This window comes from Lissotriton vulgaris, chromosome 4_1 (assembly GCF_964263255.1).
Source record: "Lissotriton vulgaris chromosome 4_1, aLisVul1.2, whole genome shotgun sequence".
In the NCBI taxonomy this organism is placed as follows: domain Eukaryota; kingdom Metazoa; phylum Chordata; class Amphibia; order Caudata; family Salamandridae; genus Lissotriton; species Lissotriton vulgaris.
In genome coordinates, this window is record NC_141691.1 from 368,113,324 (window position 1) to 368,128,337 (window position 15,014).

The 15,014-nt window shown below is 40.9% G+C and overlaps 1 protein-coding gene across 2 annotated transcripts in view; it reads right to left on the minus strand.

Annotated features, from left to right (window-relative positions):
• Nucleotides 1–15,014, minus strand: part of CYSLTR1 (cysteinyl leukotriene receptor 1) — a 566,108-nt gene that overhangs the window by 318,555 nt on the left and 232,539 nt on the right. Inside the window, exon 2 of one of the 2 annotated variants that reach the window (XM_086918746.1) lies at nt 4,010–4,101. The exons of the other annotated variant lie outside the window; for it this stretch is intronic. The gene's annotated coding sequence lies outside the window, so the exon portion shown is untranslated. The remainder of the gene's footprint in view (nt 1–4,009; nt 4,102–15,014) is intronic. 2 annotated transcript variants of the gene reach the window in all.

A 15,014-nucleotide genomic window follows, 5' to 3' on the forward strand; every position in this document is an offset into this window, starting at 1 on the left:
ACCCCCCTTTTTCCTCACCCCCATTTGACGAATCACCCCGAAACTTTCAGGATAGGAGCGTACCAGAGTTGGCCAAACGTTTGGCAATAGAATGCTGCTGATTTCCTATGCATAATAGGTACTACCTACCGTCGATCGCCAGTAGGATATATATATGAAAATGTGTATTATATGACAAGGTATTTAACCATTATTTCACAAATTCCAGCATACATTTGTAAGGTTTTTAAAAAAAATATGTGAAAGAAAACGTATTGAATGCCATGCCTTAATGAACTTGCTATGCTTGTTTGGGTAATTATCCACAAGTTATAAGTATTTTCTTTATGTCCATTTCTAAAACAAACATGTGACCCATTTTTTACAACTGACACTGTCCCTTTAAAAGAATGGCTCACTATGTTAGACACTGTCATGTGAACAAGGCTCCTCGGAGCCGAAACGTCATGCGATGTGCTTGCACGGATTAAATAATTTTTGCACGAACCTGGACCGTGTCTGCGTAAATCTATGGTGAGAGGGGGACCCCTGGCCTATGGAGACAAAAGCGCTGTTCTACGGATATATATATATATATATACAAAACACAATCCAGTCCTGGAAAATGATCACACTGGAGCCGTCGCCACAGGTTTGAAAATGATTTAATCCTTGATTTTACAACAGGATACACCCGACGCGTTTCGCTGTTGCAATCACAGCTTTGTCACGGGTAAAGTTTTCTGATTCAGTGCTCATATTTAAAGAGACAAAGACCACCTCCATTGCAATAGATATAGTAAAGAGACTCTTGTTGATTACACAGTGCATATGTTTAGCAAGATAATGGAATACATTATCATCATTCAAAATAACTCATGATGCATTTTTATAAAGGATTAATTTTCAACATTGTTGCTGTGAAGCCCAAGTGGGCATAATTTGAAACAAAACGCTGTCTTGATACTACAACCAAGATTTCAATCTATATCAACGTCAAGCCATAATAGGCTTAAAATGAAAATTGAATCCTCGTACTGGAAATGACTCAATCATGACAACAACTGTATATATATATAGATATTCTAAAGTAGTTTGTAGCAAATCCGAGCCGCTTCATATGGCGGGCAACACGGCAGGGACGCCACTCCCAAAATATCCAACAACAAATCCAGCATGCGAGAAATAAACTCACTGGTACCGTGGCCTCAGTTTTCAAAACGGTATTTATTTTCGGCAACGGGTAAACCCGACGTGTTTCGCAGTTAACCTCACTGCATAAAATTGTAATGAAGTTCTTTATTTAAATTCTTGAATATAATTATGAAGATTGCATCGACTTCAAATGCCAAAGTATGTTTACTATGTCTATGGCTGTGATGTAATTGAACCCTGCACCTTTAAATACATATATTGCACTTTAAAGAATTCACCCGTGAAAAAGCAGTGAGGTTAACTGCGAAATGCGTCGGGTTTACCCGTTGCCGAAAATAAATACCGTTTTGAAAACTGAGGCCACTGTACCAGTGAGTTTATTTCCCGCATACTGGATTTGTTGTTGGATATTTTGGGAGTGGCGTCCCTACCGTGTTGCCCGCCATATGTAGCGGCTTGGATTTGCTACAAACTACGTTGGGATTTGAAATACTAAATCCGAGCCCACCCTTGGAAGTGCTGTGATTGGAGGATAATCTTGACGAAAGACGCCATCGAGGTTGAAGCTCTGCGGGGTGAAATAGGGAAACCAGAGGTTTTTTCGAAATCGCTACAACGGAGCATTAACGATTGGTGTTTAGATCGTGTGATCCAAAACAGACACGTTATCTCGGCAAGGGTTGATGGAGTTTCGGCTGATTAATGAAAAATAATTAGTCGCGAGCACAACGGTGAAATTACAAAACGCGTAAAGAAATAAAGCAATTATAATGGCAATGGAGAGAAGCAGTAAACGAAAGGAGGCAGTAAGCAAGCTGTTCACTAAAACCGCGAATACAGGCGCCACCGCAGGAACATCGCAAAATGCTATCGGTGGTACAGATGAAAAGCGTAAACTATGGGATGCACTGTGGGAAGCATCTAAACGTGAGCAATCTAAAGGCTGGGAAGCTATGGCCCTTCAACAATATGTGGATGTCGGACGAGTACCACGAGGCTTGCGTATTTATACTATTCCCACTTTTCAGAACCCAGATCCGGAACTAATAGAGGAGTGGATGGGAAACAATGAGGAATGTTCACGAAACATGTTAAGAATTCTTATCAAATATGCTGAAAAGGAGTGTATCAAACTAAATGAAGAGATTGAGGAATTAACTAAGAAACTGAAAGACCTCTACACTTTGGAAGAATTTGAACTGGAAATGAATAAAATGATCAAAAAACTATTAAAAATCAAAGAAGAAATCAAACTGAAAAAACTAACTAAATTTTGAAAGAGACGTGGCTGACTATAGAAACGGTCAGATTCTAACCTTTAGCAAAAAATTTGACCATCTGAGAAAAGACATAAGTGAAAAGAATAAAGCCAAGCAAAATATAACACCACCTCCGCCAATAGAAACGGTACCACTGCAGGGTGAACCAAGCAGCCCAACAGGGGGAAATGAAAGCAGCATACCCAGTGAGGCAGAAGGAGTAAAAGAACGTTCTTTAAAGGAGATCACGCTAATGACAAAAGGAAGGACACAAAATATTCAAGGCAACAGCGAAAGCCCAGTACGAGGTCGTGGTCGAGGAGGCAAAGGAGGAAGAGGGAGGAACTACGCCACCACCAATACAGGAGGAACCCCAGTGGGAATGCTAACAAGGGGAAAACAAGCAAAAAAATGAAGAACATCCAAACAGTGGTAAACCTCTCAAATTATTTACTTACTGATGTTGAGTTAGATGTTCTAGCTAAAGGGTTGTAATTTTGCCCATCGTCAAGCTTTAATTACACGGAAACTAGAATTGATCTTTTTAATTTCACCAGAAAGTTAAAATTGAAAAAATGGTTTGCGACACATAAGACTAGGAAATCACAAAATGTCTCTGAGGTTCCAACAAGCCTTAATGTCCTTGATATTGAAACATTGCATGTGGTACAAGAACTAGGCAATACAGAAGACTTTATAGATGATCCTTTTTTAAATTTGATTAATACGGACATTGACATTGGAATGAGTGGCAAAAGTAATTTCAAGCCAAAATCCATTTTCGTCCCACAAATCAATAATGATGCAATAAATTGATTTGAAAGAGGGATGATTCAAGAACTTAAAAACATTGACAAGAAAGGATCAAAAAGTAAACAAAATTTACCAAAGATTCAAAGAGAGGCCATCAGGTCTTTGGAAGAACGCAGAGACATTGTGATTAAAAATGCAGACAAAGGGGGAAATGTGGTGGTCTGGCCTTTACAAATGTACCTAGAAGAAGGAATGAAGCAACTATCGGATTGTACAAAATACTGTATGGCAAATAAAAGAAAATATGAGGGAACAATAGAAACAGTGTCAAAAATGTTGACTGGTTATAGAGATGAGGGTATTTTGAACAGAATGAATATCTTTTTCTGAATTGTAAAGACCCCAAAATTCCTATCGTATATCTGCTGCCTAAAATTCATAAAACTGCCAAAGTACCACCAGGGAGACCTATAGTGTCCTCACGCGGTAGTTTACTTGAGAATGTGTCGAAGTATGTAGACCATTTTCTCCAACCATATGTACAGAGATTACCTGCTTATGTTAAGGATACTGGGGATTTTTAAAAAAAGATCAATGGAATTGAATGGAAGGACAGCTACCTCCTAATGAGCATGGATGTGTACAGTCTCTACACTAGCATTCCGCAAGGAGCTGGTGTAGATGCATGCAGACATTTTCTCAGAGAAAGATCTTTATCATTTACCCTACATACAGAAATGTTACTGGAAATGATAACGCTTTGTTTGAAAAATTATTTTTTCATTTTCAATAAAGTTTTATACAAACAGACCCAGGGGACAGCAATGGGAACCTGCTTCGCCCCCAGCTTTGCAGGTCTTTACCTCGGCTGGTGGGAGGAGCAGCTGGCCCGGAACATCAATCAGTATGATCATGTCGTCCTCTGGGTACGGTACATTGACGACGTATTCTGTATCTGGGATGGAGATCAAACACAAGCAGAGGAATTTGTCAGTAATTTGAACCAGAGTGATTGTAACCTACAATTCACAGGTAAAATGAGCAGAGAATTTTTAGTTCTGGAATTGAGTATTGTGAATAATGTCATATGCAGTAAATTACACAGAAAAAAGACGGCTGGTAACAGCTTATTATTAACTCAAAGTTGTGATCCTAAAAATTTAATCAACAGTATTCCCTATGGGGAACTATTACGTGCCAAGCGCAACTGCAGTTCACAAGAAGATTATGAGAAAGAAGAACTAGTCATGGTCGAAAGATTTAAAGATCGCGGCTATGGTGTTGTAACTATTCAATCAGCGGTTGAGAAGGTCGCTAGAATAAAAAGAGATGAGTTGCTTAGGGAGAAAGAAACAGAACAAGCTACAGAAAATGAGTTGAGATTTATAACTACAAACCATAACCAGGCTTGGGAGGTACGTAGGAGCTTAAAAAAGTTCTGGGAGATTCTCAAAACAGATGAGGACCTAAGGGACAATCTTGGACAATACCCTTCGATAACATTTAGAAGAAGTAAATCACTAAAAGACACGTTAATGACAAGTGACATTAAGGAAACTAAGAAATTGAATCCTATACAGGGTCTCTTTACTTGCACTAAGTGCAAAGCCTGTCGTTTTAGTCAGAATTGCAAAACTGTTAAACTTTGCAAAGACAAGCCTGCTTTTCAAATCAAGAACATTTTTTCTTGTGATACAGATTTTGCGGTTTATGCCTTAAAATGCCCATGTAATTTATTTTATATTGGCAGCACCATTAAGAAGGTAAAACTGCGTGTTTTAGAGCATTTACGGGCAATTGCTAAACATGATAGACAGTACCCTGTCGCCCGGCATTTTAATGAGAAACATAAGTTGAATCAAAATCTCCTAAAATTCTGTGTGTTGGATGCGATACCGTCAAGAGAAGGAGGAGGAAACCGCACACTTAAATTAAGGAAACTTGAATCAAAGATGATTATAAAGTACAACACACTGATCCCTTTTGGTTTAAATTTTGATGAAGAAATGTCAATCAGAGATAGATAATTAGCCAGTAATCGCACCTTTCTTACTGAGTATCTTTTTAATATTTTAAAGTTTTTTTGTTTATGATTTATCACTATGGGTTAAATAGTTTTTAACAAAGAATCTATTTGATTTTGTTGCAGAATAGAAGAACTTAAAAGGAAGTTTATAAAGAACGCATGAAAATGAGCTCACTGGAGCAATATCATCAATGAGAATGAGACAGCCCATTAGGGCGGATTTGAGTAGGACAATTCTGATGTTTTTGTTCCGGATAAAACTTTATTGATTTTCATGGCGAGTAGCCAATACAAGATGAAGACGTTGGTATTTTACCACGTGTTGAATTATAAATGAAATACAATGTGTGAAAATTGTTTTGGAAACTATGAGTTAGCCCACTAGGGCGTGATTGTGAAGGACAAAAACTTTATTGCTTTTTGAAAGCAAGCAGTCAGTTTAATATGAACATATGCTCACCAAGTGTTGAATTACGTATGAAATACGATTTCATGACATAAAATTGTAATGAAGTTCTTTATTTACTATGTCTATGGCTGTGATGTAATTGAACCCTGCACCTTTAAATACATGTATTGCACTTTAAAGAATTCACCCGTGAAAAAGCAGTGAGGTTAACTGCAAAACGCGTCGGGTTTACCCTTTGCCGAAAATAAATACCGTTTTGAAAACTGAGGCCATGGTACCAGTGAGTTTAATTCTCGCATGCTGGATTTGTTGTTGTATATATATATATATATCCAAGAAAAACTCTTACTCCACAAAGAAGAGGCACGTACTCGAGGCGTGTAGGTATAGGGCTTATTTAATATTTGTCAGGGCTCCCACGACCCCACAAAGACAGAGAGACGCGTTTCGCCTGCGCAGCAGGCTTTATCAATCTAATTGGCGCCATGCATTTTAAGGTATATATAGCCCTCCCCTTCCTTAAAACACCGGTAGACATAGAAAACGGACTGTGCATTCAAACCATCGCTATAAATACTTATTATCCCACACATAAATTAAGTGCAAGTGCAAAGCAAAGATGAATACACATAATGGCAAAATGCGCAATCAACGTGTCTTGCTGGGGAATAAAGAAGATACATTCTCCTAAAATATGAAAGCACATGAAACATATGTACCGCCTACCAAAAGTGGAAGCTTGTCTCAGTGACAGACTGAGGTGCATAGATGTAATATTCACATATGGCGCCAACGCTCTCACAGCATATTGCCCTGATGTGTCAAACATAAATAAAATTACAATGAATTGTATGACAATTAATAAAATCGAGCTACACTTGTTTCTCATAGTTGTTTACACAGACAGCATTGCCCTGTAACTGAAAAAGACACGATCTCCCAGTTGTGTTGTTATATATATATATATATATTACCTACTGGCGATAGCCAGTAGGTATATATAGTTAGGATTTTTTCCCTATGGGATTTCTGAAAATTCTATGTCTAATAACTTTGGCGTTTGTGGACGGAATTGGCTGAAATTTTCAGGAAAATGGCACATTTTGTTTCTGAGCAGCTCCTGGAAATTTGGGGGGGGTTCGTCAAGGGGGGGCCGAGAAAAAAGGGGGGTCCCAAAACGCGTTTTTCCCATGTTAATTTCCATAGGGCGGTTGGACTCACTTTTAGCCCGAACGGCTGAATGGATTTCCACGAAACTTGGCAAAATTGTAGGGACTGTTAGCCCGATGTGCCTTTGCTAGGTCTCAATATATGTGCTTCAGTGAATTTTGTGAAATTAACGTTTAAAACAAGATATATATCTGTAACAGCGCTCCGGGCTGCGCTCCGGTCCGCTTACTTTTCGCGTATCGGAACTTTGCGAAGCGAAGCTGATTGGCTCTCCGGTGTCTGTCAACATTCTAAACAGTCCGGCGCAGCCGCCATCTTGTCTCTCGGTAGGATCGAGAGACAAGAGGAGGCCAAAACAAAGGGGTAAATGAAGGAAAGGGGGCAAGGTAGACCCCTTCTGATCCCCTAGGATTGATGAGGGGATATTATAGAGTCACGCTGGGCCCAAAAAAAAAAAAAAAAAATTCAGATTTTTTCGCCGTAGAGACGCGTCTTGGTACGCGAACCGGGCAGCTAACCGGGAAGCTAACTGGCAGTGTAACGGGAGTCTGACGAGTAGCTGATTGGCTGTCAACATTGTAAACAGTCCGGAGCGGCCGCCATCTTGTCTCTCGGTAGGATCGAGAGACAAGAGGAGGTCAAAACAAAGGGGGAAATGAAGGAAAGGGGCAAGGTAGACCCCTTCTGACCCCTAGGATTGATGAGGGGATATTATAGAGCCACGCTGGGCCCAAAAGAAAAAAAAAAAATCTGTTTTTTTCGCCGTAGAGACGCGTCTTGGTACGCGAACCGGGCAGCTAACCGGGCAGCTAACCGCCAGTGTAACGGGAGTCTGAGGAGAAGCTGATTGGCTGTTATCATTGTAAACAGTCTGGAGCGGCCGCCATCTTGTCTCTCTGTGGGATCGAGAGACAAGAGGTGGAAAAAAAAAAGGTGTAAATGAATGAAAGGGGTAAGGCAAACCCCTCCTGAACCCCTAGGATTGATGAGGGGGCTATTAAAGTTCCCTGGGGGGTGAAAAAAAAAATTGCGATTTTTCGAGGTAAAGGTGCTTCCTGGTACGTTAACCGGGCAGCTAACCGGCAGCGTAACGGGAGTCCGACATATTGTGTTTTTTGAACGTTTATGATATGTGCACGTGTGGATTTTGTCTAATTAAGGTTAAAAAAATATATATATATCTTTAAGCGTGTTCTGGCGCGCTTACGTTTTGGGTTTGGTTTGCGCTGCAGAGACGATACGTCACGGTTATGCGATGCATCATGAGGCGTCTCACGGGCTACGTGATACGTCACTTAATAAAGAATATATTTTACAGCTATAGATATTAGTTTTTAAAAAACCAATGAAATTCACAGAAAAAACCATAGGTTATAGACCATATATAGTTAGGAATTTGCATTTACAAAACTTTGAAAATTCACTGAAAAAACCATAGGTTATAGACCATATATAGTTAGGGATTAGCATTTAAAAAACCTTATTTTACTCGCGCAAAACCATTGAAATTCCATATATAGTTAGATGCACTAACTATATATCGCGGACCCGCAATCCACTGCTAATGATGTCACATATTACATCATTCATGACATGGTCAGTGACATCACTGATGACATCACTGATGACATCTCAAATGACATCACTGATGACATCTCAAATGACATCACTGATGACATCACTGACATCTCATTTGACATTACTGATTACATCACTGATGATATCATTTATGTGATAATACATCTTCAGACTCCAATATAACCTTAGATACACTCAGTGTAAACAGGCACTCACAGACTGTCACACATCCATGGAGTTACCCACACACCTAGTCAGTCATGCAAAGAATCAATCCCACCTCCATTTCCTCAACTATACAGTTATACACACCTTACTTATTCAAACATATACTAACACATATTTACTCTCTTATACAATCCTTGATACAAGTTCACAATGATTCATACAGCCACTCTCACATTCACTGGCTCTTATGTTCAGTTATTTATATATGTCAACTCTCACATGGAGTGTGTTTTACATATGTACTTACTTTAACATGTAGAACTGAGATATCCATTCACTCACCAATATACTCATGCACACAGTCAACTGTCCATACAGCTGTTTCTACATGCACTTTTGAACCCATACACCTAGGGAATCAACTGCTCACACATCTATGCACAGAGTTATACACCTCCCAGCCACCCACACACATACTCAGTCTCCCATACAAATACTTGGGCAACCATTCAATAACCCATATAGTTAATGATATAGCTACTGATTTAAACATGCAGCAGTTTACAGAAGAACGTAAATAATGATTGCCAAATTAAGACACTTTAATCACTAACCCATGCACTCAGTGAGACACATTTAATCATTCTCTCATACAGTCAGTCATGCACCTACTAAATCCTTCATCCAGACACTTATACATCCACTCATTCTTCAATATGTAAGACATATTTTAACTTTACAGAAACATACAGTCACTGGGTGTTGTCATCAGTGATGTCATCAGTGATGTCATTTGAGATGTCATCAGTGATGTCATCAGTGATGTCACTGACCATGTCATGAATGATGTAATATGTGACATCATTAGCAGTGGATTGCGGGTCCGCGATATATAGTTAGTGCATCTAACTATATATGGAATTTCAATGGTTTTGCGCGAGTAAAATAAGGTTTTTTAAATGCTAATCCCTAACTATATATGGTCTATAACCTATGGTTTTTTCAGTGAATATATATATATATATATATATATATATATATATATATATATATATATATATATATATATATATATATATACCTGTTAGACCTGGTATCATTGGCGTGAGTCTCCCTTCCATTTTTTACTGATTGCCACCTCTGTTTTGCTGGTTAGATGCTTTGGGCACTGTGTCACTGCAATTCGGTGCCACAGTGCAAGTGCTCCCTATGTTAAATTGATGTATTGATTAGTGACTCCATGATTGGGTAATTTGATTTACTCTTCAGACCCGAGTACAGTGCACCATGTGTACCCAGGGCTTGCAAATCAAATGCTGTTGGTGGGCTTGCAGCACTGGTTGTGCCACCCACAGAAGCATCTTGTAAAGTGTGTCTCAGGCCTGCCATTGCAGGGCTTGTGTGCAGTCTGTGAATGCTATGTAGACTTGGCAAGTGCACCCACTATTCATCATATCGGACACCCCGATGATAGGCTCAAGGGCAGGGTGCATTGTAAGGATAAGATAGCACATGCCCTGGTGTGTGTCACGTCCTAATAGTGAATTACAGCCATTTTCGTTTTTCCCTATTGCAAGCCTACCTGTTCTCCATAGGCCAGAATGGGCAGTTTTGATTATTACATCTTATAATCCGAACTGACTCATTCTGTGTTTGAAAATACCACTTTTAGAAAGTAGGCATTTTCTTGCCTAACTGTCCAAGCCTGCCTCTGCTGGGTTGTGTATTTCTTGTCTGGAGTTTGAGTGACATGGGGCTGAGGGCTTCCAGGAGACAGGGTGAGTCAGCACAGGGCTGAATAGAGAGATTTGCATGTAGATGGGCGGGAGGACTTGCACCTGGGACCTGAATATGGATGTGCATTCCCTCCACAATGCTGGCTCCACCCCATGTGGTGTGTCTGATGTCTCTGGCCTACACTGTGAAAGGAAAGAAGGAGTCTTGTCAACAAAGTGCTCCAGGGCGGATCACAACAGGTTTGGACTAGGCAAAGGGCTCTCTGCCTTCAGAGAACAAAGACAATAGTAGTATAAATATGGGAACCCATACCCAAGACTTTAGATAATTTCTGGAAGAACAAGACAAACCTCTGCCAAGGAAAAGAACCAAGGGAGCTGTAGCAGTTGGACTGCCCCTCCAGCCAGTGTGCTGTGTTGCTGGGTTGGCCTGCAGTGGTATCTTAATTGCCAAGGAAAGGAGAAGGAACTTTAAAAAAACTTTCATCACCTCGCAGAATATTACTCCAAGGGCTTGATTTGATCTTGCCTCCTGACCAAAGTCTCAGGGATATAAGACTTCACCCCTTCTGTTTGCCTGCAACTGGAACTTGCTGTTCTAGCTGCTACAGGAGGAATTGTGCAACACCGAAACCGGCGAGTGACGCCATCATCTGCATCGAAGTTGTGAGTGCTGCTCTGAGTTGCAACGTAGACCAGACACCGACCGCGGTACAAACAACATCGCTGCCAGCAAACAACATCATAAGCCTGCCATAGCCGTGAGCACTGCTCCGACTTGCGACATCGGCCCGACGCCTGCTGTTGCGCCGCATCGACTCCAAAGCCGACATCATCGCGGGGCCGTTCGTTGACATGGTTGGTCAAGAATCTATCAACATTGTGACACCACACGGAACCATGGTTTCGGCGCCACCGTGACTTCACCTCCTCTCCGGTCAGGAACCGACGCATCCCCTGCCTGCGCAAGCATCCAGGACACCGACGCATCATCTCCCCAAAAGTAAGGAAGCAACTCTGCACCATGCCAACGACGCTGCATCTCCCCGACGCCGTGAGCTGTCTTTGTTTTCGCTTTTCCAAGGTACTGCTCTTTGTGGGTCTGTTTTGACTCCAGGCCCGACGCCGGGCACCTCGCGGTCTGCGCCGTACTTTGAGGTTTCTTTAACCTTGAAGTCGTGATAACTCCAGTTGGGTTTATTTGTTGCTAAAGACTATTCTTAAGTGAATGACCTATTTTTTAACTATTTCTACCATCTTGAAGAATTCTTATTGAGTACAGTATTGTGGATGTTTGTCTTTTATGGTCTTGTGATAAGTCTATATAAACAATGCTTATTTTTATAAAACCTTTGTTGTGTCCATCTGTAGTGTTTTTACTGTATTACTGTATGTGTTTTCAAATGCTTAACACACTGCCCCTGAGATATGCCGGTCTGCTCGTGCCAAGCTACCAAGGGGGTGAGCAGGGGTTATCCAGTGGTGTAATCCCCTTTCCATGACTTAGAAACAAGGGTCCCTATTTGGTCATGGGTGTATACTATTGCCAATCAGAGACCCCCAGTTCTAACAGTACCCATAATATAAAATCTCATTTAAAAATATATATTATAAACTAAAACATTGAACTATATATAAATCTTCAAACTTAAATTTCCCCCTACAGTGAGTGCAACAGTAGGGAAAGTGTTGAATAGTCGAGGGTTAAAAATTACTATTCCCACTCCAGTGAGTGTAATAGTAGGGAAAGTGTTGGATAGCAGAGGGGTAAAAATTACTGTTCCCACTCCAGAGAGTGCACCATAGATAAAGTGTTGGATAGCGGAGGGGTGAAAATTACTTTTCCCAGTCCAGTGAGGGTAACAGTATGGAAAGTGTTGGATAGCGGAAGTGTAAAAGTTACTATTCCCACTCCAGTGAGAGCAACAGTAGGGAAAGTGTTGGAGAGCAGAGGGGTAAATTAATATTCCCACTCCAGTGAGTGCAACAGTAGGGAAAGTGTTAGATAGCGGAGGGGTAAAAATTACTGTTCAGATTTCAGTGAGCGTAACAGTAGGGAACGTGTTGTATAGTGGCGGGAGAAAATGTACTATTCCCACTCGAATAATTGTAAAAGTAGGGAAAGTGTTGGATAGCGGAGGGGTAAAAAATACTAGTTCCACTCCAGTGAGTGCAACAGTAGGGAAAGTGTTGGAACGCAGAGGAGTAACAATTAATATTGTCACTCTATTCAGTTCAAAATTAAAAACAAACAAAATTTTAACAACAAAAATATTTAAAAACAAAATAAATTAAAAATATATTAATATGTTAGAAATTGAAATACAAATATATTTAATATTAAAAACAGTTTGAAAAACATATAATAATAAATACATAAGGCAAATACCTACAGATATTATAATAAATAAAATAAAAATGATTACCAAACAAATAAATATTGTTAATTTAATTATTTAGAAACAAAAATATTATTAGATACATGTACTTTTTTGTTTCTTACTCTACAACACCACATATTTCACAACCCACATCTCAATCTAAAAGACAATGTACTTCTTTAACTAACATAATTACCAATTAAAGAAATATTATTATTTATAAAACAAATTAAAACTCATAAAAATTATTTAACTTCCCACACTTTACCCCTATAATCCCCACAATCCACAGCTAAAATTAAACTGTAAAAAAAAGTACTACACAATTAAAACTTATTTTCAATTAAAAACTAACAGTATTTACCAACTAAATATAAAGTAAGTACATTTAATTTACTCCCTACACTGTACCCCTAAAACAATGAAACCCACACACAAAAATATAAACAAATACCCTAGTTACATATAAATTAATTAGCTAATATTCATGATCAAAATTTTTTTATTAATTAAACATAAATTACTTCCCACATGTTACCCCTGTAAACCCCAACACCGACACCTTACTTTAATTACACAAATCCCATTTTTAATTTCCAATTAATTAGTTAATATGAATTAAAAACGTTTTATTAATTAGTTAATTAAACATAAAATACTTCCCATTGTTTACCTCATAAACTCCACAACCCACACCCAAGCAAATCACACAAGTACCACAATAATTAATTATGACTGATTAGTTCATATAAATTAACAACAAATTATTAATTAATTAAACATAAATTACTTTCCACCCTTTACACATATAAATCCCACAACCCACACATAAAATTAATGACACAATTTCCATAATTAATTTTTGATCAATTAATTATATAAATTAACCCTTTCGATGCTGATGACGAGCTGGGCTCGTCATGGTGCACGGTGGTCGTGTGCTGATGACGAGCCCAGCTCGTCATGAGCCCCACCCTCGGGGGAAGCGCTGGCGCTCCCCCCGAGGTTCTCTGATCTTCGTTGTTTTGCTTGGGGCGGCAGCGGAAGAGCTTCCGCTGCCGCCCCCGCCCCCTCCTGGGAATCCCTGATGACGTCAGCGCGCACAGCGCGCGCTGACATCATCAGGGATTCCCTGCGCTCGGGAAGCCATTTGCTTCCTGCGCGTCAAGGAGAAGGGTGAGTTTCTGGTGTCCGGCGGGGGTTTGGGGCCGCAAAGAGGCATCAGGGGAGAGGAAAGAGATTTTCCTTTCCCCTGAAGTCTCTTTGCAGGGCATTTCTGCCTCACGATTGCGCACAGCGTCGCGATCGTGCGGCGGAAATGCCCCCACTAGCACCAGGGATTGAACATTTAGCTTTTCGGAAGCGACCCCTTGGGCAAGGGTCGCTTCCAGGTGGGCAGCCATTTTCTTGCTGATTTTCTGCCCCCCCCTGGGGGCAAATCGGCCCGTTATTTCGGCCGTTTTGCCCCCAGGGGGGGCAGAAATAAACCACTGGCACCAGGGATTATATGTTTTGGCAATGTTTGTTTTTGGAAGCGACCCCTTGGGTAAGGGTCGCTTCCTGGGGGCCTTTATTTTGGCGTTTATTTTCTGTCCCCCCTGGGGGCAAACCGGCCCATTTTTTTTGCCGTTTTGCCCCCGGGGGGGGCCGAAAATGCCCACTAGCACCAGGGATCGTGAAATTAGCTTTTAGGAAGTGACCCCTTGGGCAAGGGTCGTTTCCAGGTGGGCAGACATTTTATTTTCGATTTTCTGCAGCCCCTGGGGGCAAATCGGCCCGTTATTTCGGCCGTTTTGCCCCCGGGGGGGGCAGAAATAAACCACTGGCACCAGGGATTTTTTATTAGGGCAATGTTTGTTTTGGGAAGCGACCCCTTGGGTAAGGGTCGCTTCCAGGGGGCCTTGATTTTGTTGTTTATTTTCTGTACCCCCCCTTGGGGCAAATAGGGCCGTTTTTTTGCCGTTTTGCCCCCGGGGGGGGGGGCATAAAATGCCCACTAGCACCAGGGATCTAGAAATTAGCTTTTAGGAAGCGACCCCTTGGGCAAGGGTCGCTTCCAGGTGGGCTGTGATAATCTTTTTGTTTTTCTGCCCCCCCGGGGGGCAAATCGGCCCGTTTTTTTAGTTGCTTTGCCCCCAGGTGGGGGCAGAAATTCCCCACTGGCACCAGGGATCTGTTTTGGGGCAATGTATATATTTTGGAAGCGACCCCTTGGGCAAGGGTCTCTTCCTGGTGGCAAGTAATTGTTTTTGAATTTCTGCCCCCCCTTGGGGCAAATCGGAGTTGTGTTTGCCTGGCGGTGTGTGTAGTGGTGCTTGGCTGGATGGTGTGCGTGGAGTGGTACTTGGCTGTCTGTGCACGGAGTGCTGCTTGGCTGGCGGTGTGTGTGGAGTGGCGCAT